Source organism: Micropterus salmoides, unplaced genomic scaffold (assembly GCF_014851395.1).
Source record: "Micropterus salmoides isolate LMB-PRFRI ecotype aquatic unplaced genomic scaffold, ASM1485139v1 Ms_hic_scaffold_4, whole genome shotgun sequence".
NCBI classification, from domain to species: domain Eukaryota; kingdom Metazoa; phylum Chordata; class Actinopteri; order Centrarchiformes; family Centrarchidae; genus Micropterus; species Micropterus salmoides.
The window spans coordinates 2,010,638-2,037,972 of record NW_024043372.1 but is presented as its reverse complement, the minus strand read 5'-3'; the positions used below and the strand labels follow the sequence as shown (position 1 = coordinate 2,037,972).

At 42.7% G+C, this 27,335-nt stretch overlaps 1 protein-coding gene across 2 annotated transcripts in view; it reads right to left on the bottom strand.

Moving 5' to 3' along the window:
* LOC119886700 (metabotropic glutamate receptor 7) overlaps positions 1-27,335 on the bottom strand; it is a 320,159-nt gene that overhangs the window by 115,389 nt on the left and 177,435 nt on the right. The gene's annotated exons all lie outside the window — the stretch shown is intronic.

Sequence of the window (27,335 nt, the reverse complement as noted above, 5' to 3'; positions counted from 1 at the left end):
GAGCAGAGGCAACGTACAGCACGAGGGCGGGCCTTCCCGGCAACAAAAACTATAGAAGTTCAAAGATGTCTTCCTGGCACCTTCTGTAGATGCTAAAACAAACCACCTTAGAGGCGGCACCTCTGGCACTCTTGCCTGTAACGCTTCCTAAACACATGCCAAGACAACACTTTGCATCTGGTCATAAAACGTTTGGCAAGACATGAACATTTTAGAGGAATGAGAAAAAACCTGAGCTCTGTCTGGATCACCAGAAATAGCTCCAAACATTTAACCTCTGCACAAATCACAATGGGCTGAGAAACGCAAGAGGTGGTGTGTAGGTTTTCTAATCGCATAAGTAAATTAAGAGATTATCGTTAACTATGACGATAAACAGACTTCACGAAACAGGTCGAAGGCCAAAGAAGGAAACCCAAAACAAATGTGTGAGTAAACACTCTCAAAACAACGAGGAAAATATAATAATAGTAACAATAATAATATTAGTCATGTCTATACAGTTAACGCTGTTAGACTACTTGGACTAACTTCAAGGAGCTCCTGAAAACTCTTCTCTTATGAGAACACTTTGTCTTAGAACACCTAACATGCACTTCCTGTGCTCTTCTTCTTCCGTCTCCTAACAATTCTCTTGTATTCACTGCACTAATCGTTAACTCGTGCTCCTTCCCCTAGGTACTGATCTCATTAAGCTCTTTCTATTATTTATTGCTGCTCTTACTAGTATCGATTGTTACTTGTAGATCTTACTGTCCTGATGCTTGAGTTGCTTTGGATAAAAAGCATCTGCTAAATGAGTGAATGTAGACATAAGTAAGTATTTATTTACATGGCACCTTTTTTTTAAACACATAATATCAAGCATAAACATAAAAACGCAAGTAGTGATACAGGAGAAAAACATTTAAAGGGGCATCCACATACACCCACAAACAAATGCACCGCACGTACGACCACAGAAAGCATTCGGCAACCAAAGGAATTTATTAAAAAAGCCACCCTTAAGGAATGTGGGTGGGGGGGGGTTTAGATGCTCTTTAAGAAACAGACTCAGCTGATCTAATGGGAGGAGTCTGGATGATAGTTTTACATTTGGCACGATAGAGCCAACAGGTTTTGTTTAGCAGGTCGCTCAGAGGTGTAAGAGCTTAGTAGCTTAAAAATGTAGGCAGGAGCTGAGCCATGTAGTGTCTGATAAGTCATTAAGATACATTTAAAACCAAGCCTGAACTTAACCACATGCTACCTGGCACCTATTTCCAGGGAAAACACCTAAAATAAATCCGTAATATCTCCTCAACCATCAGGCCTAGATGCATAATCCTGGTCTCCTTTGAAAGGTCAGAATCTGAGGAATATAAATCCATTGTACATTAACTTATTTATTTTATCATTACAGACTACATGGAGATGAAATACAATAAATAAACAATAAAATATAATATTTTCATCCTCGCCTGGTAAAAAAAAAAGCTATATTTTAATGCAGTAAACCATCAAAACCATCATAAGGTAGATTATAATGCACCTGAATATCTTCTACTCCACCTGGAAAACAGCTGTAACTGTAAATCTGATGAAAAGAAACTGATTTACAACAGTTATTACACAATCTTTCATAAATATAGCAGGCGAATGTCCATGTTTTGGCCATATTTACTGTTTCTATGTTCACTTTTATTGGGAGTTATCTTCAAAACATTATTTCTCTCCACACAACCACGTTCCAAATAACATAAAGCTTCCAAAACATTGAAATATTGATAAAAACAGTCAATATTCCTGCGACCTAAAGCACTCCCATGCTTTACAGGCCACAGCTTGAGAACAGAACATCATACAGGGCTGTGAGTGAGCTCTTTCTCTTCGTACTGAAGAGACGAATTGATTGATATCCTGCATGTCTGTGTAGTCTGTGTGTCAGAGAGCGATAAAGACCGCCTCCGCCAAAGCAAACTCTTCTTCTCTACTTAGGAAACTTATCGGCTCAGCCGACCTCACCAAGACGGCGGCCCGCCAGACGGTCTCTGTTGACACAAAGGGCCGCTGTTTTTGGACAGAAAACAGCAAGATGCTAGCGAACATCGATCACCTGCCCGGTATCGGTCCGGTACCAAGAGGTTAACCAGCAGCTAGTGCAGTGAGGCTAAAATAGGAGTGATGTGTCAGCTGCTGCATAACAGACTGGACTTCACATTTGATGAAGGGAAAGGTAAATGACCATCAACCAGTTGACCATGTCCCGCACCAACCCGATGGTCCAGGTCGGTGCGGGACATGGCTTTGTGATCTACGGGTAATGGCCCATGTGTCTTGTTAAAGAAGAGCCGAACCTATAATGAAAACCCTTTTTCCACTTACAGCCCGAAAAAAGAATCATCTTAAAACCTAATCCTTAGAAAGAAAAAAATCACTGCAGCCTGAAAAATATTTCAAATTCTCTTTTTTGTCTTTGTTGACAGCCCTGTCTATCTTTCAGATCCTCACAACAGTCAGAGCAGGAGACTGAATTATAAAGAGAAGAGGCCTTTATCTTAAGAACTGCACTTAATCATCTCCCTATTGTGCCGTCTCTCTGTCACCGATACTGGTGAGAAGTCCTTGACACCCTGCGATGAGGTCACTGCGCATACATTATAATCATTTCTGACGGGATAAAATTAGGATCTTGACCTCTATAAGTTTCTCTGCGTGGCGCTCCAGTCATCAGAGAGGAAGACGTTGGTGGTGATGGCGGTTAAAGGCAGACATAAAAGACAAAAATAGAGGACAAGAAAATAAAACACCCCATAATTCAGTCCGTGATGTGATCTGACTGATTTGCACAGAGACCGGGAGGGAAGATAGCGAGCCGGGGGCCAGACGTTTCATCTGAGGGCATCTCGGAGCGGACAGCTCTCGTGGTCTGCGTCGATGTTTCCTCTGCATAACGAACCGAGCGTTACTCTCAGCTCAGCGTGTCAGATGCGGCCCCACAGCCCTGTCCGGTGAACCCAAGATCCCCTTCATCACCCCGTCACGTGCAGAACAGCATCCTTTGAATTGGATTCAGCTGGATGTTACTTATTTAAAAAGTGGTGCTGACTAAAGGGCTCGGATGATAAAACAATTTAAACAGTCTGCAGCACATGTGATTTTACTATGTGGAGCAGGGGCTTGGTATGAGGTAGAAAACTGCAAATTATGGCGCATCAAAAGTGCGTAGTGTAGGCTACTACAGAGTCGTTTTGTTAAAGTTACAGATCGGAGTCGTTTTGTTAAAGTTACAGATTGGAGCTGCACGTTTGAGGTTCACTTTAGGATCACTATGTTTTTGTTTTTTCTAGTTTAAGTTACTTTTTTGGACGATGCTCATGCACGCCACGGTTCCTTGCTGGTCTATTCCAAGTGCTGTTTAAAAACGATTTAATATTCTTTGTGGGCTTCATTATGGAAGCCCTAAGCAGCCATCAATTCAAACATTGTTTTACTCTGTTTTCCCGTGATAATGTCTCTTGATCTCTAGATAACAAAACGGTAGTTAAATTGGTCATTTCACTATGTATATCAGTGGTTAGCTCAGCCGCTGGAGCACAGGACTCATACTCTTGGAGTTGTGACTATGATCCTCATGGAAAACCAACTTTCTGTTCCTTTTTTTCCTTCTTCAGAAAAGTTCTTATGAAGAGACCGGTGATTATTCCACATCCATCAACCTCTGGACTCTTCATTTCCCCATCATTTACAGGCAGAGGAACTTCCTGTGCTTCTCATTCAGGGGAATCCATTTAACGTTACACATTTTCCTGACGTCGGGAAATGTGTGATTGCGTTCCCCTCAATCTCTTCTTAACAACTTTGTTGAAGAGGATGTTAAAAAAAAAATACACAAAAGAAGAAACAAATTTATTAAGAACAGGAGTCAATCCTTGGATTACCAGCCCTGCACTCTGCAAACTGAGCTAACCAGTCACACTGCGAAACACCCCGGCCGACCCCTGTATTCAGCTATGGTTTGTCATCTTATCACGGGGAAAAAACAGTCTTTATCTGGAGATCACAAAATAATTCTCCAGTTTTCACAAAAAAATGAAGTAAATATTTGAAAGGATGGCCGCTTAGGGCTTCCATAGTTAATCAATGTCCTGCAGAGTTCACGCACAACACCGGCGCAGCTGGCGCTCTGTCTCTCTTCCTCTTCTACCAACCACACAAAAGCGCACCGACGCGCCCTTCTTTACGGGTTAGGGTTACAATTTTGGATTTATTAAAAACTTCTTTCGTTTCACACGTTTATTTACAATGCTTAATGTATGCAGCAGGAGATGCCCCTGGAGATGCTGTATATGATCCATCAGTCTGTCGTAAACGTAATTCTCTTTGCAGCCATCTGCTGGGGCTGCAGCATCAGAGCCAGTGACAGCAAGAGACTGAACAAGCTAATAAAGAAGGCTGGCTCTGTGCTGGGGTCTGCTCTGGGGCCCCTGGAGTTTAACATCACGGACAACGCTTCACGTCCGCTGCACAACCTGCTGGTCGGGCGGCAGAGTGCATTCAGCTGGAGACTCCTACAACTCCGCTGTAGCAAGGACCGTTACAGGAAGTCCTTCCTACCCACAGTCTGGTGTGGAAATTATTTGTATTCTGTGTCAATTTGCTGCTGCAACACCGCAATTTCCCCTCGGGGATCAATAAAGTTTTTATCTATCTACCTAAATAAACCTCTCTCAAAACAATTGTCATTTCCTAGTTAACGTTTCTTGGGACAAGCTGGTTTTTTAGAACATTTTTAACAAGTTATGCTTTTAAAAAGTGCTGGGGACATGACCCCAGTGTCCACAGTGTAAATGACACCTACGGGTATCCGTGACCTTCAGCTAAAATGGTTTGTAACTTGCTAACTAGTTTCCACACGCCGTTAATGTTGAGTCAGTGAAACATCACTTCTGTTCTCCCAGCGTGTAACCTGGTTGGGAATCACTGGTGTAACGCTAGATGCCCATCAGCTCTGCATCTGTGACGCATCAGTCACTGAAATTACAGACTTTCTCCAGGATAAACAAATCATCATCTACAGCGTCTGCGGCGTCTGCGGCGTCACACGCTGGCTGTCCCGCTTCCTGTACATTCCTTCTGTGAGTGGAGCTATCGGTGCGACAGAAAGCCAGCGCGGATGTGAAATCTGGGGCAGCCGCGACGGCCATCTCTCAAGATGCTTTGACAGGATTTTCAGTCTCTGCCGGCTGGAGAGGGACAGCTGTGCTGCTGCCGTCTATTTAAAGATTTGGTTTTTCGAGATGATGAATTATGAATGTAAACAGAAAAAAAAAAAGTGTGGTATGAATAAAGAGCAGGAGGAAACCTAACAAGACTATTTCAATGATGTGATGTCATTATTTTCCTTTAGCAGCTGAAGCAGGGTCTATGCATCGAGTTCTCCAACCGGCTTATCCTCTCCTCAAAGCTACAAAGAACAGATGAATGGACATTAAATTGTGTCTGACTGAAGGGAAGATTATTCCTGCGGCATCTCCTCGCAGCTTGAAAGGAAACTAAATTAGAAATGTCCTTGTAATTACTCTTTGGAAAGGAGCATTAGTGCAACTGTGTGCAGAGCGTGCATTGGAAAAAGTAGGGATTCAACAATAATTGCATCTGGATGTAAGCTCAAGGGCGAACACAGTGTTTGATCTTCATTTATATGAATCCCTGATGGGACTACTTTATGGAGCATATAATGTCAGATCTCCGGGTCCTGAGGAGACGTTGCAGTGCCACCAAACACACACAACAACCACCCCAACTATTCTTTGATAAACAAAGAGAAGACTCAGGTTTCCCTGGTTTAGCGATACAGATTTCCCTGTTTCCTGCATGAGAGCGGCTTCACGTCCGTCGCGTCAGCATCCTTAAATCTCCACCAGCTGGACTTCACCCTCCTCTCTGTAAGGCCTCTTATGAGACGGTCCTCCCAAGATAAACCACAGCATCAGCTGTTTCAGCAAATACCCAGAAATGACTTGGTTGAAGTGGCAGCGTCCTCTAGCAGCCGCAGCCGAAATATGACTCGTCCATCAGGAAGAAAGAAGGAAACAGGGTGAACACCTGATTATTACTGGGGTCCCCTAAACTTACCCCGAACTCTGATCTTTGTCTAAACCTCACCACACCAACCGTAAGTGTGTTTTGAAAAATACGATATTTTCATCCCAGCCTGGTAAACAAAGCTATATTTTAATGCAATAAACCATCAAAACCATCATAAGGTAGATTATAAAGCACCTGAATATCTTCTAATACACCTGGAATACAACTGTAACTGTAAATCTGATGAAAAGAAACTGATATACAACAGTTATTACACAATCTTTCAAAAATATAGCAGGTGAAAGTCCAGGTTTTGGCCATATTTACTGTTTATTGGGAGTTTTCTTCAAAACATTATTTCTCTCCACACAACCACGTTCCAAATAACATAAAGCTTCCAAAACATTGAAATATTGTTAAAAACAGTCAGAGCTAAAGCACTCCCATGCTTTAGAGGCCACAGCTTGAGTACAGAACATCCTACAGGGCTGTGAGCTCTTTCTCTTCGTACTGAAGAGACGAATCGATTGATATCCTGTCTGTGTAGCTCCTACGGGTCGCCAGCAGAGGCCGATAAAGGCCGATAAAGGCCGCCTCCGCCAAAGCAAACTCTTCTTCTCTACTTTAATCTGACTCTCGGCTCAGCCGACCTCACCAAGACGACGGCCCGCCAGACGGTCTCTGTGACACAAAGGACCGCTGTTTTTGGACAGAAAACAGCTAGATGCTAGCGAACATCGATCACCTGCCCGGTATCGGTCCGGTACCAAGAGGTTAACTTACGTGTTAGCTGACCTACGCAGTTATTTTAACCCAAACCATGATCTTTTCCTAACCTTAACCAAGTAGTTTTTGTACGTTTTATTTTTAAAGTGTAACCGGACGTTGCATATTTATTGTTGCTAAGCGTTGCTAACTTGACCGCGGAGCCCTAAACATCTAAAAACGACATTAAAGGAGTACCCAGGGCGTTCAAAGGCGACGCCAAAGGGCCACGACCAAGCATCAATATGTGGTGAGGCGAGAACGTGTTGTTATTGCACGTGTAGGGTTCCGTGGTCAAGTTAGCAAGAATAAATTAGCAACATCCGGCAAGACTTTCAAAATAAAGTGGTTAACATTGCAAAGCGTCACAGTTTGGTCAGATTTAGGAAAAGATTATGGTAGTAGTGAAGTTAAGTAAGTTAATTAATGTAACCTAACGAGTAGCGGTCTCCAGGGTGAAAGTCCGTCCACCCCAACATCCTCTTTACTCTTTCAGTGTTCAACAATGGCCCCAAAGGGACACTGCATTAAACACAAGGGGGTCTTGACGTCGTATCTATATGTGATGACTTGGGAGTGAGAACGAGTTGGTTTTTCTGCACATTTTCACTTGGAAACGGCAGAAATAAAATCTACATGTTGAAAAATATTTTGTTTGAGATGTGAAGGTTGATAAGTGGAAGAAAACGAAAGGGAACAGACTTACATTTACATTTAACAGGATTAAGATTACAGGGGGAGGTGGGGAATTCAATATCATAGAAGAATCTCGGTTTTAAGTTGTCCAGCATTTGCTGTCTGTAGATACATGAGAACAGGAGCTGCTGAAAGCCAATTCAGATACTTTTAAAGGGGACTATTTGACTAAAGATGCTGAAAGCATTGGGGCTTTAGTTGTAGATCACAGCTTATTCACCAACACCATTGTTCTACACAATCTACACAAACAAAAATGTGCCGCTATGTCGTTATTTGGAATAAAGTATTTCTCACAACTGACAGAGAAAATGTTGACAGGAGTCAAATATCTGTGTTCAACCATCGGACAACAAATTTAATGACTTCACCTCCCTGGACTTTGCTTTTGCAGTTCTTGTTCACTTGTTCACATTTTCTGGGTCAGAGATTTCAGTGTCAGACTGTTGTGACACGTTCTCCCGGTGAATCACCACCAGGGTCAGACGCCGAGTCTGCTGCGGTCGGCTGAAGAAGTCTCTGGTTTGTTTTTAAAGCTGGAGCAGGCAGCGGCTGACACGGAAAAAAAAAACTCAACAAGTCCTCGATTTCAACAGAAACTGGTGAGTGCAGATAAAAATAGGCAAGAAAAGAGAAAAACAAGACAAAGATTTTCTGAAACTGGTACAACCTCCTCCTGCCGCTGTGATCGACTCTTCAGCTGACAGCAGCCAATCAGGAGGGGGGATTTTTATAACTGGACTCTGACTGTGTGTTTTCACGTCACAGACGAAGGACTTGACGCGTTTCCTGACGGAGAGCTGAACTGGACGGAGGCTGTAAATAATGACATCACAGGAAATATCTGTAAATGTGTCTCCAACACTGACCGCTGCTGTGAACAAGCACACTTAGCTATTTATTAGACACACGATTGGTTGTTGTGGATGCACACTGGAATCTTTTTAAATCGCAGTGACTTACACCAACCTCCGTACCTGGATCACACATTCTGACTGACTGCACTGCTTTGTCTTCTTGATTCACTCAGCAAATGTCAGATTGATCGCAGCTTTTGACATGTTAAGTAAATTGCTATGAGAGAGTTTTGAGGAAACTATCAGAAAACAGAATGAGAAAGCAATAAACGCTCCTCTGAAGCTGCTGCCTTCAAGCTCACCTGAAGCTCTTTCATTACAGCCGTCACCACAAACTGAATATCTGAGACATTTGACTAAGTGGCGTTTGTGCTGACAGGGGAAACAATAAGAGTTTATTTGCTTCCCTCGCTCCACAGACAACAGTGCCCACAATGCAGCTTTGCTTTACATCTCCTAAAAGATCACAAGGGATTCATTTATATGGCGACAAACAAACAAAACAGAATCAACGAAGACAAAAAGGGGACGAGGAGGAGACGAAGGGACTGGATGTTTTTCCTGCCAGATTAAAAAAGGGGAAGAAGAAGAGGAAGTCAGAACAGCAGCTGCATACTGTACATTAAACAGCAGCCAACAACTCAGCATCTCCGTCAGCTGTGAAGTCAGATGTGTTTGCAGACAGACGGAGAAGCGAAGCCGCCGCTCTGACCCTGTGATTGCAACAACTCATCAGAATGCACTTCCTCAGACTTCAGGTAATTGCAGCACATGCATAATGAAGAAGCCTTTGAAGAGAACCAGGAGAATCCTCTGAACTCTGCCGCTGAGCTATTGATTGAATCTCGCTCTATCTGCTGCACGGGGCCTCCTCTGTCACACACACACTCCTGTAAAACACATCGTCTGCCTTTTAATGACGCCATTAATCGGCATCCCTCCCTGGCTCGTCTTCCTCGGCCCTCCGTCTCCTTCACTTTAAGTGCCAGCTCCCCGTCTCTTCTGTCAAGAAGCCTTTTCATGCTTTTAATTGGGACACAAACATCCACAAATGACGACGTTAGAGCTCTGCTCTTCGATAACGCACTGATGTTTTGACTGAAACTCTGAGAGTGATTTATTTTCAGTTCATAAAAGACCCTTCTGTTGACAATTTGTCTGAGAGAAAGGTGGATGCGGGCCGGGAAAAGAAAAACAAATCCACTTTTTAAAAGCAGCTTTTCTGTGGTTCAGTGTGACACATCCAGCTCGTCCTCAGCAGAGAAACAGGCGTGCAGGTCGATGATGCGGCAGCTTATTCTGAAGCCGCGTATGGTTCATTCTTTGATTATTCCGTTTCAAAACCAAATCAGAAAAAACAAAAAACCAAGTCGGAAAAGTACTGATTTTGATATTTAAGGAGTCCGATTTGTGTAGCTTTGTGTGTTACGCTTGATAATCCTGCAGCAGATACACTTGGTGATGACGGTGTCTGATTAAATGTAAATAAGATGAGCTTGAACATCAACATAAGTGGGTTTTTATAGCTGCTGTACCGGCTGCAGATATATAATACTGGAAAAGGAACGCTTTCCTGACAATCCTCCGGTTTTTAAGACTTCTTCAGTAGCAAATTAATTCAGAGATAGTTGTCAGTACATCCAATGTTACACAGCAAACATGAACCGTTATTAGTTAAATTCGGTGTGCTGTATATTAACGAATCAAGGTTCTGGTAATATTTATTCAGCCTCTCTACACTGTTTCGACCTGACCTTTATTTTCATCGTGAGATGGAAGAACTTAGAAAGTCTTCTACTGGCAACACAACTCATAGCAGGTCTACCGCCTGAGAGGGAGCGGGCGCTGGAGCATACAGGCGAGAGAGGGGAGGTGATCCCGAGTCTGGCTGGATGAAGCCCGCTACGGATTTACGCATGATCCGTGATGACAGGCTAGACATGGCAAAAATAGCATACTGTCGAAATTTTAGAGACCCCCCCAAATATCACAAATCATGTGATCAGCCCAAAACAAAATGCTTCCTTGATGCTGACGTACTTAATCTAGAAATGGGAGAATTTTGAGTGGCTGAGCGGCTCCTCCAGCTCGGCGCCATCTTGCAAAACGAATATATTCTCGCTTTTTTTTTTCTCCAGGCGTTTTGCAATCAGATTCTCCATAGTTGATATGAGATGCAAACTGAAAAGAAATAGCCTTAGCTTACATTAAATAAATAGCTTAAATATGTAGTATTGACTTTTTGTTTCACACTGTCCATGAACCCCGGTCTCCTGGTTCAAAGTCCGGGTTCTGGTCCTCCATCCACACCATCCGACTCAGTCTTTTCTGTTAAACATCATAAACCTGCCTTTACCGTCACAAACTGCGTTACAAACGTTTCAAATGTTCGGCGAATCGGCGAGTGAGAACGGGTTGTAGGGATACAACAGCGGTCAAAGATGGGAAAAAAACGCAGCTCCTTTGTTTTCGGAAAAAAACAAAAAACGACTTGGTTTTGAAACAAAATAACGAAGCATACACGGATTATTCTCACCTATATTTAGCTCTTGTTAGAAGTCAGGTGACGTAGTGTAAAGAGCGACAAAGCCTGTGTAAGGAGCTGGTGGCGTGGATGGATAAGTCAAGTAAACTCAGGACTCCGCGTCCACGTGAAATAAAGTTAAATAGCGTTTTGTCGATGAGGTAGGTCACGTGACTTAGATAATGTTTTTATTTGAACCCAAATCTAACCAACTGCAACCGTTACAACGTTTACCACAAGTTAAACCTCACGTGACTCACAACTGACAATCGACCTATTTTGTCGTTTAGGAATGAGGACGTGTTGGACACTCCAGAACACAGCGACGTTAAAGTTCATATAAGGAATAATATTATAGACAACACACAGAATGATTCAACCACATGTTGAAATAACTGCATGCTGCCAGCTGTTTTTCTGTTCCAGGAGGGACGTCAGACTGATGACAAGCTTATTTTTTGATGACTTCCTTTTTGCAGAGGTCCGACCCTCACCGGTGACCTTCAAACATATTTTTTTATCTCTCCATCTTCCTTTTTCCTATCATTTATTTTTACTGCCGTACCTAATGAAGTGAAGCAACTTCAAACGAAGCTTCAGACGCGGGAGGGCAGAGTGTAGTCTCACACCGTCGAGGTCATTCCTGGGCCACAGCGATGTTCGCCGAGCGTGAGGCGGCGATCCGAGAATAGGTTGTGACGTGCGTGCAGTTCTCACTGTTGTGTAGCGACCTGCTCTGTTAGCTCTCACCTCGGGGGCCACAGGGCAGTGTTAAACCATCTCCGTGTCATCGTAACCACTGTGTGTTTGTCACATCCCTGCAACACCACGCTCGCCGTGACTTCATGAGTAGCCATCTGGTGCTCAGAGGCCGGCGTTTGAAGCCAACCTGTTCCCGTTCTGCCCGCCCAACTTCACGCTCTGCAGCCCAAAACTGACAAGTAATGGTCTGATCTAACGCAGGGTGTAATGTTTGTGAGATTGGGGGGCGCTGGGGTCAAAACACGACAAGAAGGGCTGCTGTTCTCTGGCTGATCTGACCTCTGAGCATTTATAAAGCGCTTATAAAGAGTTTTATGAACAACTTGAGCAGCAGACACTGTGTTCAGGTCACATAAATGTGTGTATTCAGATTTACGCCTCAATTAAATGTTGGAAACTGTTGTTCTGTGCTGCCATTTCCCCTTGCGGTATGTAAATGTGAGTTTAGTTGACAACAAAGTCCTACAAAATACCGTTATATCATAAACTTGTACCTGAATTAAACCAATTATTAATCATCAGGGGGCAGACGCTCCTGCAGCTACCAGCAGCAGTTGGAGGCTCTGTGGTGTTTGTAGTTTTATGTTGTTTTCTTTTCGGTTTTTATTGTTATAGCTTATTGTGTTTTAACCTGTTGGTAACTACCAGCTATTTGCCTCTGTTTCCAGGAAAAACGCCTGAAATAACATTCCCAAAATGAATTAGAAATAAGTCCTCAACCAGAAGCTAATGAATGTGTGAAACTGTAAATGAAGCTATTTATTTAGTTATTAAAGAGCAGCCTGGTATAAAATCTATATTTTAATATCAATATCACCATCAAAACCATCATCCAACTGATTATAATGCAACAGAATATCTTCTAATACACCTGGAATACAACTGTAAATTTTATGAAAAGAATCAAATATACAACAGTTGTTACACACTTTTTCAAAAACATACCAGGCGAACTCCCACGCTTTACAGGCCCGTAACTTGAGAACAGAACATCCTGCAGGGCTGTTAGTGGGCCCTTTGTCTTCGTCTTGAGCATCATTCGGTATCGTTTGGTATATTGGATATCTGTAACGAGAGGGCCAGCAGACGGCGATAAAGACTGTCTGTACCGATGCGGTGGTGGTTGAACTGCAGTGTAGGGCGAGATGAGAGATATCTGGATGGCAATAACCGCAGCCATGTACAGTGATGACAGAGCGATTTATGTTGATGATGTAAATTCATTTAGATGCTTGGTGTGGATAAAAATGGTCGGTCTGAGATTCTAGCTTCAAAGAGGTGCGTGGCATGCGCAGGGGGACAAAATACTAGGATCAGACATGGATTTCTCTTTAGAAAATCGATTTACAGCGCCTGTACAGGGCCAGTCAGGGCTGCAGTAAGAACCCTTTCACACCTGAAGGTCCGAACCGAATTTCACGTACATATTTACGTTCATACATTTGGTTAGTTTTGGTTTGGTCTCACATTGTAATTTTGCGAGCGCAGTTCCCTGGGTGGCTTTGAGAAGAATGAGTGAATGAAAAGAGGAATAAACAGATACATATCATTTTCACTTTACTGATATTAATATGGCATTACTACCTGCAGCACCAATTTAACTCAAAGTACGACAGTCCAGACCAAACGAGGAAGGTGTGAACGCCCTCCATGTGACGATGATATTAATGGCAGTGACTGTGCCAACTATGTTTAATATTTTTACACTGAAGTGCAGCATATCTGTAGTTTTTTTATACTTAATACAGTACAAATTGCCCCCTTGGGACAATAATGAATTGAATTTGACCATCACCTGAGTCCAAAAACAAACCCCAACCAGATGTGTAGCTGTAAATGGCCTGGGTGGGTGGAGATCAGTAATGGAAACAGGAGGTTTATTTATTTTATTTTTTACAAAATATGAGTGAGAACAGCACTGTGACATTTGCATAGAGGCCCAAATGAATGTACAGTTGATTTTAAGTGTCTAGGATAAAAATAAATCACCATAGTTTCAGTTTTTCAAGGAGGTGCAGACATAAATGCAGCTGCTTACAGAATAAAAAACATCTTTTAAATCACTTCTCCAAACAAAGACTTTTATTAATGCAAGCACACGGTTTTATTTCCTGTATTTCCTGTCTTATATTTTATAATTTATTTTTATTATTGTGTATTTTATCCCGCTTTATTTTTCTATTAGTTTTTGCCGCATCGCCTCCTGAAATGTTTTCATCCTGGTTCAACCTTGTAGACACCTCTGGAACTTTGTGTTGATTCACTGGTAAAGCAAACACCTGTGGAGCATCAGCCAGGCTTTATATCCTGCACTGCGCAACTCATCTGGAGAACTTGGAAAATATTACTGCAAAAATTCAGGCATTGTTACAAATCTGTATAACACATCTGTATGTGTCTACACACATTATGGGGACGGAAACACACAGAGCTTACAGGGAGTGAGCACAATAATATAATTATATTAGAATATTGTTGTACAATATCACGATTTCACACTTTAAATCTCCGCCAACGTGACTTGCAAACCCTGCATCTGAAATGCTGCTGAAGTTTCCAATTAAATCAGGGAGCCTTAAATGATCCATCGATACAAAACTCACATTGTACATATATATGAGCATCTGAAGACCAACATCACTTAGACCAGCAGTCTAACCGTGTTGATGTGTGCAGCGTGCTGTTTTGGGATCTTCCGAGTGTGAACATCATAATGAATCTGAGAAAATCTTTGCTAAGGGCCCCTTTTGCTCGCTGAAGTGTGCAGCTAGCATTTCTTCAAACACTCCCAGAGGCAGAAGCTGTAATCATCGGTAAGCACCAGTGCTCCTGGCGTGAGTGCAGATGAGAGGCTGTGGTGTGGGTGTGTCTGTGTGTTTAAATGATCAAACTCTATTCATGAAAGAAAAGAGTGACTTGAGCAGAGTTAAGTGTCAGGTGGAGGAGGCAGCGGTGCCAGCACGGGATACTCCACGCTGTTCATGTTGACGCACTGTAGGGAGGAGGGTTTCTCCTTCTTATACTTCACCGAGGGGAAATGTGTTAGTTCTCTGCTTTTAACCCATTCTAATTAGGAGCAGTGGGGAAGGCAGCCATTGTGCGGCGACCGGGGTGCAGTTAGTGGTTCAGGGCCTTGCTCAGGGGCGCCTTCAGCAGTGGTCCGTGCTCTCCAGTTCCCGAGCCAGAACCCCACGGACTGAGCTAACGCTGCCCCAAACTATTGTGTCTTACTCCTCACCATTCATTTCTAAATCTCTCTCTCTCTCACTTTCAGCCACACTGAAGTCTGAGCTTTACCAAAACGCTCTGCAGAGTGTGTAAATGTTGAAGAGGCATATCAGGCTCAGCATTAGACCGGTTTTCACCGTCTCTATTGGGGTGCAGAAGTGATGAGGTTGAGCAGCTCAGTGAGGGTCGGAGTTATAAAAAATATGTTCGTCAACGACCTTTTTTCCCCCCTGACTAAAACGAGACGGCGAGAATGTCCTTAAATGCTGACTGCGACTATGTTAACACGCAATATTGCTGAAGAAAAAGGACGAGACTAAAATGTAATTCATAAAATAAAAACGTTAGTATAAAGGAGGAAACTGAATATCACAGGCCATATTTTCTCCCTCTAAATTTTCACTTGAACAGTGTGTTTCAGCTGTGTTTTTTTTTCTTCCTGTGCTTTGCATGCTGGGCGACCGGGGCGACGCCTGGTGCGCGAGGAAAACGTTACTGTGAACTCTGGAGATGAACAGAACCTGCTCGGGAGAAAGAGGCGCTTAGATATTTGGTCCCATTTCAAATACAGTGAGGCGGACTAAAAAAACAGAGCAACTAATTATATTGGACAGGGAGCAAGGCTGACCCCCGGGGAACTGAGGTACGTTCACATTCGAATCATATCTCTATTTTGGTTGGAGCAGATTGACCAAAAGGCTGATCAAAATTATACTAATGAGTTAGAAAAGAGGGCTAATGACTAAAACTAGACTAAAATACTTTTGATTTTCTTTTGACTAAAAACACCCAGACTTTTAGTCAACTAAAACTTCATTTTAAAAAATAGTATACAGCGGACTAAATATGACAAAAACCTAACAAGGACATTTGACTCAGGACTGAGACTGAATTTTAAAAAGGCTGACAAAATGAACACAAGGTCGGAGGCTGTGCGACAGTAACTTTCTGTCATCTCTAACTTCGAGGTTTATGGTCGATCGCACACCTGGCACCTCGCTGCCCTTGAGCAAGGCCTCCAGTGGCAGATCAAACTTTCCTCAATACATAAAGGTTACAAAAAAATGCCGATTTTGTCAGATGACATTGTGACTGTCCTGCTGTTCGCCTTATTTATGTGTGTGTACAGATCAAATTAAAAACGATTCCAGATTAAACAGATGTTTTGTTGCTTTGTTTATTATCCTAACTCGTGGTTGTTTTTGTGTGCGCTGCAGGAAGGATCAATCAATCAGAATAAGATGTCTCATTCTTAATAAATGATCTTAAATCATGTTTTTTTATTGTGCTCTTCAGTGTTTGTTTATTCGTTTAACAGCAGCTCTTATTTTAACCCATATAATATTAAATTAAACTCAGATGTATTTTGCATGATGGTATCCACTTCAAATGTTTCATCCTTCTTTGTGCGTCGGCATGGCTCACAGTTACCATAGATGACCGCACATCCATCAAGTTTTTATAAATCCCAAAGTTTGCTTACAAACCCTTTTCTAAATGAAGCATAGGGTGACTGCACGGTGAGCGACCTGCAGGCACAACACTTGACTTCACAGAGGAAACAGGAAGCCATGAGGCAACTGGATGTTCAGGCAGTAGAAGTAGAAATGACCAGGTCGATGTCAAGGTGGAAAGGCTGTAACAGAAAACAATTCTGAAAATGGCTTTTGCCATTTACTGGGAACGGACTGACCCAGTACGGGGGGCGTAATCGATTTTCGCTGTTCTAGCTGTTTTCCGTCCATAAACAGCGGCGCTTTGTGTCAACAGAGACCGTCTGGCGGGCCGTCATCTTGTTTAGATCGGCTGCGGTCTTAAGTTTTGTTTGTGTCATCAGATTGAAGTGGAGAAGAAGAGTGTGATTTGGCGGAGGCGATCTTTATCGGCCTCTGCTGGCGACCCGTAGGAGCTACACAGACATGCAGACACACGACTGTTTACATGATGAAACGAATTCAATAAGACGACTCGCAGCCCTGTAGGATGTTCTGTTCTCAAGCCGTGGCCTGTAAAGCATGTGAGTGCTTTTGGTCACAGGAATACTGACTGTTTTTATCAATATTTCAGGGGTTTGCGAAGCTTCATGTTATTTGGAACGTGGTCGTGTGGAGAGAAATAATGTTTTGAAGATAACTCCCAATAAAAGTGAACATATAAACAGTAAATATGGCCAAAACATGGACATTCACCTGCTACATTTATGAAATATTGTGTAATAACTGTTGTATATCAGTTTCTTTTCATCAGATTTACAGTTACAGCTGTTTTCCAGGTGGAGTAGAAGATATTCAGGTGCATTATAATCTACCTTATGATGGTTTTGATGGTTTACTGCATTAAAATAGAGCTTTTTTTACCAGGCTGGGATGAAAATATCGTTTTTTCGTCTTTCATCTCCATGTAGTCTGTAATGGTAAAATAAACATAATGTACAATGGATTTATATTCCTCAGCTTCTGACCTTTCAAAGGAGACCAGAATTATGCATCTAGGCCTGATGGTTGAGGAGATATTACGGATTTATTTTGGGTTTGTTATTTTAGGCGTTTTTTCTAGAAATAGGCGCCAGGGTCCATGTTTAAGGGATCTCCTGGATGAGAACAGCACCAAAGCCATTTCAATATGTTTAATTTCCCAAATTTAACATCTGCTTTCCTTTCTGTTGGTGGTTGTCTGCACTGCAAAGATAAAAGCTTCTAGTCCAAGTTGTCATCGCGTTGAGAAAAAGAAAAAGCAGGATGAATAGTTTCTTCATATCTGAATTTTATGACAATTCAGATGTTCAACAACACTTTCTTTTAGTGTGACAATGACTAAAGTTCTTATTTTAAGAAGGGTGAAGGGTGCACAGTCTTGCAAAACATTTATTTTATGGCTACTTCTGCTGCAGTCGCTCAGATAAACACAGATCCATGAACGCTGATGTATTTATACCCGATCCATTGTTCCGTACATCGTATCAAAGACAAAGTGTCGAAGCGAGAGTGGTGCAAAGATCCAAACGTTGCACAGAGAGGGTTTGTGAAGTGTTTGGGTGAATCTACAGGTGGGTGCATATTTTCTGATCAGACGGCATTTGGTGCTGCAGGGTACGCGGTTTATCTCTCAGGGTACGCAGTGCATGTGTTGCAGCAGCGGTGGGGGAATACACACAAAGGTGCACAAAGTGGAGGCATCACAGCACCGCCACCACGAGCTGTGTCGCTCGTTCCAGTTCACAAAGCGTTAGACAAATGCTTTAAGAGGCTGTAGCAGCGTCTTTAAAATGAAAATATAACTCACTCGGGGGCATTTTACCATCTCCCCTCATTTTATTTTTAACATAGACACTGAGTGGAAGCCTCGAGTGAGCAGTGATCTGCAACACCTCGGAGGTTTCTTTTCTTATCGGGGGTGTGATGATAATGAAAGATCCGGTGGAAACGTTTCCACCCACGGCCGACTGACCTGAAAGACTGGAAGGCAGAAGCGCTTCTCTCTGCTCCTGAGGGAAGCCTTTTCCTTCAGGCTCAGCTAACAGCAGCTGCACGACGGTGGCGAGCTTTAGGTCAGAGTTCATTTTAACTGCACGGCCATTATGTGCTTCGCAAACACGCATCACACGTGTCGTGCTTGCTCTGTTGGATGTGCACGCTGGTGTTTGCTCGGGCGCCGTTAAAGGCTAAAAGGGTCTGCATGGCCCTGGAGTCTGCTGACGGTAAACTGAAAAGGAAGAGAAATCAAGTATCTTCAGCAACTCAGAGGTTTTATTTCACACCAAACGCCTTCTTACTCAAAACCTGACTATAGTCTCCTGGGAGTCACAGACCACAGTGTTTGTGTACAGCACAAAGCTACAATCTGCACCCGTTCATATCACAAAGGTTTAGCCGCCAACAAAACAACATTATATTCTCACCATGGACCCGAACACATCAAATACAGCACGGTATTTATTTAAACTCCACCTTCAAAACTCTAAATAAAAGCTGTTTCAGTCTTAATGTGCGGAAATGAATAGTGGAATGTAAATGCAGAAATGCGATGGGCTGTATTACACGAGTCCCGTGAAAAAGCGGAGCTTGTGTGTGACGACTGGAGGAAAGCTTCATAATCACTTCAGCAAAGCTTTATTCCTCAAGGCACCTTACGAAATAACTTTAAACAACTTAATCTTCTGTATTTAACCAACCAGTTCTCATCCCAGAACATCAAATACCGACGCTTTACCTGACGCAGTAAGTTCATCTGCCGCCTGAAACCAAAAGTAAAAGTTACATACTACATATCATCGTCTGTCCAACCCAAATTTAAGACAGATATCCAGTCTGTCCTGGGTGGAGAAAGAGATCCTGACGTCTCCGTGTGCTGTGCCTGAAGTGTGTGTTCATTTGATCAACTGGAGGAGGAGGACGGCAACAATTCAGATCCATTTCATATTAAATCTATTATCTGTGCATCGGTTTACACGCCTGGTTTACATGTTGCATGATGCACGAATGCTCAGTGTCAAAAATCACCCGCTGTGGGACGGACACACAGAAGCTCCCTGCAGCAGGAAGGAGACCCGGTCTGACCATCTGCTTGGGGAAGGCATTTTTTTTTTGTTGCAATTTCAGGTGGGATAAAATGTCCCCTGGTTCCTCTCTGCTGGACAGAACAGTCCAAAAAGAACAAAACAACAAGTAGCCAAACAAAGAGGAGCTGTGAGGGGTCACAGCTGAGGCTGGAGCCAGGCTCCGACTCTAATGGCCAAAATTAAAACCAACTGCCAAGGGCTCAAGCTACAGCCAACACTGCCGCCGGGGCCCGAGCCAGTAAACAAGTGGAAAAAAGTCAATTACTGGCCCTTATTTGGCTGCGCCCTGAGTGGGGAAACAATTGGAAAAAGTAATTCAGTGCCCTTATTTAAGATTAGTCTAATCCTGAGTTTGAAAAGAAAACAGAGGCTTGGGAGGTGAAAGTGGTTTCACAGAGGGGCGGCAGAGGAGCCACGCTGAAGCAGCAAAACAAGTGATGAGCTTCACCTGAGGCGAATGAATGAAACAAAAGCATCGCCCGTTGTGGAAGTTCACACTGTCATGCCATTTTAGAAAACAGCCCATAAAATACTGCTGGTAATAAACATGAAGAGAGCCATTACATAACAGGGGCGGATTTAGTATTTGCAGTGCGGTGCACCTGATGCTCACTGAGTACCTGTCAATATTGAATACCGTGTGATTTGCACAGATTGTTAGCCTTTCTGGCTGCATCCCTCTCACGGTCATCCGTCCTCGAACCCTCTTCTTCTCGTATCATTGGCGAGCGCCGTTTGCGTGACTGAGTTGACGTTCTACACACTGCCGGCCGCTTTACCGCAGGGGAACGTAGCGGACGGACATCAAATACGGCCGCCGGGGTTTAATGTTATAGAAAGTTTAAAATTATGAGAGAATATTAAAAGAGGAGGAGAGCAGGAAAGAAGGTAAAATAATAGAGACGGCTATGTATTACTGATTTTTATGGACAATCATCGACTTTGGTTTTCTGCTTCTCTGACACGAACATGCTGCTCATCTGACAACTTTAGCTTCAGATTTTACTCACAGCAACACAACATGTCAGTTCATCAATAATAAATACTAATAATCATCGGGTAGTATAATAATATAACACATTCTGCATGCTGATGAGTAGCTACTCTAAGTGCACTTTTTGCTGATAGGGAATCAGATCAAAGAAGCTCTTTGAAGGCATTCTGAGAGTCACTGGAGAGAAAATGAATATGCAACATAATTTTACACGTTTTAGATGTAATGACACTGTAACTGTAGCCGTTATTTATTTCAGCAAAAGGAAGACTCACAGTATTCTCTAAAAAGAGAAAAGGTCAACACTCACTACCTGCAGAGCAGACTGTAGTGGGTGGAGGAGGAAGGTAAGACAACAGGGACAGGGGCCAGAATAAATGTAAGAAAAGGAAAGATGTGATGGTTGAAACACCCAGGAAGAAAAGAAGATAAAAACTTTGTGGGATGCTAAGCATGATCAGTGTCGGAGGCGAAGCGTCTCCTCCTCCTCCTCCTCCTCCTCCTCCCGTCTCTTTGCCGTTTGTCAGATTAGTGTTCGGTCTCGCACCAGTGCCCTGAGAAACCATTGTGACAGGCTGCCACAGAGCGTTCCCGCTGAATTAGATAAGTACTCCAGGAAACAGCCACCCAGGGCGGCACGCAGGCCTGCGAGTGAAACATCGCCAACTATTCCAATGAGAAATTATTTGAAGTTATTTATTCAGCAAACAGGTCCATTATTTTCTCCAGGGTGAGGCTGCTTCTCTCTGCTCTGAATCTCAGTAAAGCAAATATGGGTGATCTTAAAAGATGGTTGCAGCCCTCATCCGTCTCTCTGTCTGTCTGTCGGCAGTGGTGAAACTCCACAGACAGGGGTTGCATCATTCTATCTTCGATGGCCCTCCTCACATGAGGGCCCCTGTAGACCCACTTCCCTTTCCCCCCTCAGCCCTACGGCCCTGGACATGGGCTGAGGGGTCAACGAGCCACGGTGGACTTTCAACACGTCCTCATACTTAAATGATAAATTAGGACGACTGTCCGTTCGTCCCAAAACAGGACGGCGTACTGGACCTTCAGGACGTTAGGAAAGTCACATGATGTTTAATGAAACGCTGGCAGTTTGGTTAGCTTTAGGCAACAAAACCACTTTGGTATTTTAGGAAAAAACGCTGGTTTGGGTTAAAAAAAGTCCATTACGCAAATCACCAAACTGGGCTTGAACCTTGGTCTCCTGAGTTTACTTCCATCCATCCACTCCATCACCTCCTTACACGGCCTTTGTTGCTCTTTACACTAAGTCACCTGACTTCTAGGGGGGGAAAAACTTACATATGGGCGGTAACAAGCTGCTGTACGGCTGTTTCTCTGCTGACGAGGGCTGGGTATGGCGATGCTAACCGTACACTGTCTGATGCCGCGCCTCCTCAAGGAGAAAATGAAGAGGGCACGATCACTGTAGGTCAAGAAAATATAAAACAACTAATATCGGCAAGGATGCCATATTTTTCATCCAAAGCGGCAAGTGTTGGTGAAAGGCGATGAGTTTTGCAGCTCTCTCTCTCCCTCACTCACCAAAACTAACAGAGCAAAAACAAAATAGTTTTCAGTTGTTTGGCCTCCATCATAGTTAAAGCAATAACACATGCGAGTCCTACGCTGGCTGTCCTGGACACTCCCGCAGCGCCACATCACAGGACAGTTACAGCAGCATCAGGCTACAGTCAGCTCCAGCAGATATAACCGGGAGAGATGCTGACTGCAGAGGCAGGGGGGGTGTGATGAATAATCTCTAATTATAAAGCATCATGTATAACGTGTAGCCCTGTCACACTCGGGGGATCATTGTTTGGGGATCATAAGCTGCTGGTTCTGGCCAGATTCATTTCAAATCTCTTTGTCTAATTGGGAAACATCAGTATCAAACACTGTGGTCTCCGTTTCTCTGGAAAACGGTTCGTCTCCGGTGGCGAATCTGCATGAGATTACTGTACATAATGTTGTCATTTGTCCTCTGCAGTTATATATTGCTGTTTTCCTGAACAGAGCAAAAATAAGCTGCTGCGCTATCTAAGCAAACAGACAGCGAGACACCTGCACGATCAACCGAAGACATTTTAAAGAGCAATACAAAATGTCATAAATGAAGTAAAATGAACCCCGTGCTGTGAGTCAGACACATTCGTCTTTGTTCAGACGTGCATCTCAAATCTGCAGCTGTGAAAAGTCGCCTGCCTTTTATACATAATATAAAGATTTGTCTTCTCTCTGTGCTAACTGAGGGCTCCCAGTCACTTCCTGTTTTCTCAGGCAAATGTGTGCAGGAGGACATCCATCTTGGCGGTTGCTCATCATGTTTTAAACATAGAGCCAGATTAAAATCCACATCCCCCTATCTCCCGCGCACACATGGGGACGCTGAAGCCACCAGCCCCCGCGTTTTAAACAAAGAGGATGGAGAGGATGGAAATGTCACCGAGCTCTGCAATCAGACCTGCTGTAACTGCAGAAGCACATTTCATTATTTAGTTTCACGCAAACTAAAGTCGCACAGGGTTGTTCGCTGGTTTAATAGTTCCTCAGCTGCCTGACATTAAAAGCCTGAGGTTAGTGGGTTCGGGGGCGTATCGGACTCTGGGAAGTGGTCCCATCTCAGACGACATTGCCAGGACTGAATATTGCTTTTGTTCTTCCAGGATTTATTTTGTCCTCTCCTCAAACGTTCGTTCTCCATCTCATCTTTCTCGCGCTCCATCCCTTGGGTTCACTCTCAGCAATTAACAGCTAGTGCAGCCGAGCTCGCGTTCAGACAGGCAGTCTGTCGAATTTGCATTTTCATGACAAACACAAGTTGGATATATTTTCCTGAGGTCTGAAAAGACGGCGTGACCTTTTCAGTTTGGATCACAACACATAAAAACCTCACAGACAATCTGGCATGAGATTTTGAGTTATTTATAATCACACGCGGTCCAGCCTGATGAAACAGACTGGGTTTCTTTCCTGCTCCCTGTATTTGACACACATGTGATTTCACACACGGTGACAAGTGAATCAGAGAAAGAAGAAGTGAGCACAGACAAGTGATTTCCATCCCGCCCTGTCGCAGACATCTGCACCTCCGCATCATTATTACAGACTGACAACCAGCGTGACATGGAAACTCTGATATCAGCCTATAAGATCAGACTTGGAAACAACATTAAAGTGTTTCTTTCCAACTAACTATTTAAGGACAGAGAACCAACAAAAAAAATGCAGCACAAAAACCAAAATTTATGAAACTAATATGAATCTATAAAAATGGTGTTTCCTGCACTCAAAAACAAGGGAAAAAGCATTAAAATGGGGGAAATATTAATTAAAATAAGCAAAATTATCTGCCAACAGAACAAGAATATTTTACTTGCTACTTAAGAAAAAAAAAACAAGTGAAATTCTCGAACATAAAAGTCGCCTGGTAAGAAGAAATATCTTGTCAGAGAAGAAACAAGTGTGTTTTGGTTTCAGTTAAGATGATTAATCTTAGATTTTAGTTTTTGCAGTGTGCCGACATCCAGCACAACATATTTATTTTACGCACACATAAATAGTTAAATGCCATATTGCACATTTCTTATTTTTATATCTTTTGTGTGTCTATTGTTACGCACGTAGTCGCACACAGCAAACTGTTTTAAGTGTAAAAACTTCTTCTCATTGAGACTCCTGAATTGTCCCTAAACGGTTAACAGTCAGCTGCTCCGACAACGGATTTACCATCATGACTTGTATCAGGACCGACAGGTTTTAGACCCAAACACAAGACACCAGAGAGCAAAATACAGTCTGTGATATTTATTTCACACTTACTGAAAAACTAATATCCAATCTGAGTTCATATAGTGAAAAAAGCAAAATCCACTACAGGCAGAAAACTCAAGACTCCACAGTTGGACACACTGTTAGGAAACAGGACACTCGACAAACAATGATGACAACCAAATATAGAAGAGCAAAGCAGCAGGGCGAGGCCCAACCAGGCGACACAGATCAGGGAATCAGGCAGACAGGACAAACAGATCTAAACACAGCAGCAGGCAATGGACAAAGCTGGCAGACAGACCAGGATCGTGACAATTTGGGCCGCTGTTAGAAACAAATATCCTCAATAACAGAAGAGGATGCTTGGAGTCATGTGTTAGTATTTCCTGCAGTCTCCAGATGTTTAGACTTGTAAGCAGTCTGGACTGCAGTGTGGCGCCTGTCCTCTGACCGGCAGCTCCGTGTCTCTGCTGTCTCTTCGCTCAGACACTCCTTAAAGTGTTTTCAGTTTCCACCTCCTCGTCTCATCCGAACATCCAGTCCCAACCAGATTTCAGCGCCTGTCAGGCGGTCTGAAGGGGTTACCACCACACCAGCAGAGCAGGTTATTCTTTTAATGTTACGACTTCTTCCTGGACGTGTCAGAGGACACACATGTGTTCGGGAAAAGCTGCTGAAACGCAGGAGCTATTAAAGTCCAGGAGTTTCTAACTGAATTAAAATGAATTAATTTCTCATTGAGGTGAAAAGGAGCCACAGTCACATTTAAACAGAGACACAAAGAGGAGGGAAGACTGAATCATGACTCAGCAGGGATGAGATTAAATAAGCTGATCTACAGGAGAAACAGATCTGAGAGCTGCACTGACTTAGATTCTGTTTTTGAATTTTTCTGTTTCCTTTTCTACCATTGATTGGTGCAGAAAAATTCAGGAAATAAAGCGTTTAAATGCTCAAAATCATGTATATGTCCCACAACCGTTCCCTCTCTTCCAACACCTTTTGAATACTCTCAATAATTTGACAATGCATCAGTTCATGTGAGATTAAAGACAAACAAACATCGACCACCACCATTACGCACTTTAATAACCCGAAGCCGACTCGACTGAACCAGGCCTGCAGATACAATATCTGGGAAAGAGCACGAAACTGAAGATCCTCAGCACAATCCGATAATCAAGAGAGCTTCATTATAACAGTTTTGTGCCGACGTGGTGCAAAGACAGACTGCTGAGAGTGGGAGGGCTGAGGACTTAATACGGGCCCTGCAGGTTAACCTGGCCATGACTCTCATCATAAAGCCGAACTCCTCTCCCTCCCTTCCTCCTTTTTATTCTTACACCCTCTAAATTGAATGAGTCTGTTGCCCTCGTACCTGCCCGTCACGGCCCAGTATTCCCTCTTTATGTCCAGAAAAACGTCCATTTCCATAAATCTTCGTCAAAATCAAGGGGACAAAAGGTATCACGGAGCACATCGAAGGGGGACAAAGTTTTAGTGCACCACCGGCGCCTGAAGGCAGATCCAAGGTTACACGCCGAGCTCCTCTTCTAGTTTGCATCTTGATCTAGCTGCTGGCAGGGATTGTGTTTTTGAAGGCGCGCCGCATGTCTGTCACAAATGTTTTTGAGGAGAAAGAAAAAAGGGCAGAAATTGACGTTACAAGTAAAACATCGGCAGCAGGATCACCGGGGCTTTCATGTGCGTGTGCGGGAGGATTCTGTTTCCAGAAAGGAAGATCAGATTCGGCTTCCTTCTATTAAAGTCGGCGTAGAATAAAAAGAACAAAAGGATTCACATTTTTATTTGAAGTTGAAATCTTCATTTCAACAGAACTGGCACAACAGACGCAGGTTTATCTCCTTGTCAGCATCTTTCTTTGATACGACAGCCGTGCTCCGAGTTGCCTGTAGTTTCTAAACAGCGCTGTGATACCAACGCATCTTCATCTACATGCTGTCATTAGCATGGCAGTCAGTACCATTGTGTTGTCCTCAAAAGACAGTCTAACCATCAGTTATGTTTCCTCAGGGCCGTCTCACACGAGACAGTATTTAAAAAATCTCTCCTCACTGTTCGTTGGCAACTGAAAGGAAGATCTCGACATTTTTGGAAAAAAACGCTGCTTCGCTTTCCTGCCGAGAGTCAGATGAGAAAACATGTATCACTCTCACGTCTGGACTGGGATGCAAACTAGTGACTGTTTTCGTAGTCGACTAATCTGTTAATTATTTATTTGATTAGTCAATATTATGTTTGTCAACTAATCCTAATTAAACCATTTAACTAGTTAAATATCTTTGAAGTGAATTACTGCTCTCCAGCACACAGCCTAACTAGATAACGTCACCATTAAATGAACGAGGTTTGAACACCAGGATCAACGCCAGGAGGAAACCAGGGAAGAAGACAAGACAGCGAAGGCTCCTCCTATAATTCACTGATTTATACAAACTTATATAAAACTTTTAACTGTTTAACAAACTATATAAAATAAAAGCAAATTAAAATCAAGTACTAAAACCACAACTGTGCACTAACAAAGTCTATAAAGCAACAGCCCCCTTTCATACTCTGTAGTTTATTTTTCAGAAGTGCTTATATTTTAGGCAGTAACTCAGTGGAGAATGTTCTGTAGCTGCATCACAGCCAGATGTTCCTTGATGTACTTTAAACCTTTACTCATTTCTAATAACTTTTTTAAAGCTGGGTCGGGAGAGAGAGAGAGACTAAAAAAAGAAACTTAATAATTGTACAAATTTTCAAATTATTATTATTTTGATTGTTTGATATTTTAGTAATTGTTTGTATTTATTTTTAATTTTTTTATCAATTATTATTTTATTTTTTGAGTATTAATACATACACACACACACGTTTACTGTATTATCTATTTTATTTGAATTTTTAATATAATTTTGTCTTTTTTAACATACAAACGTTACTGTTTTATTTGGTTTTAATTTTTAATATAATTTAATTTTTTTTAACATACACACACACAAAGACATATACGCTTTAATTACTTGTTTAATGAAATGTATGGGGTTGATTGTTCTTATGTTGTTTGTATGATGCTTTGGCAATATTGTTGTT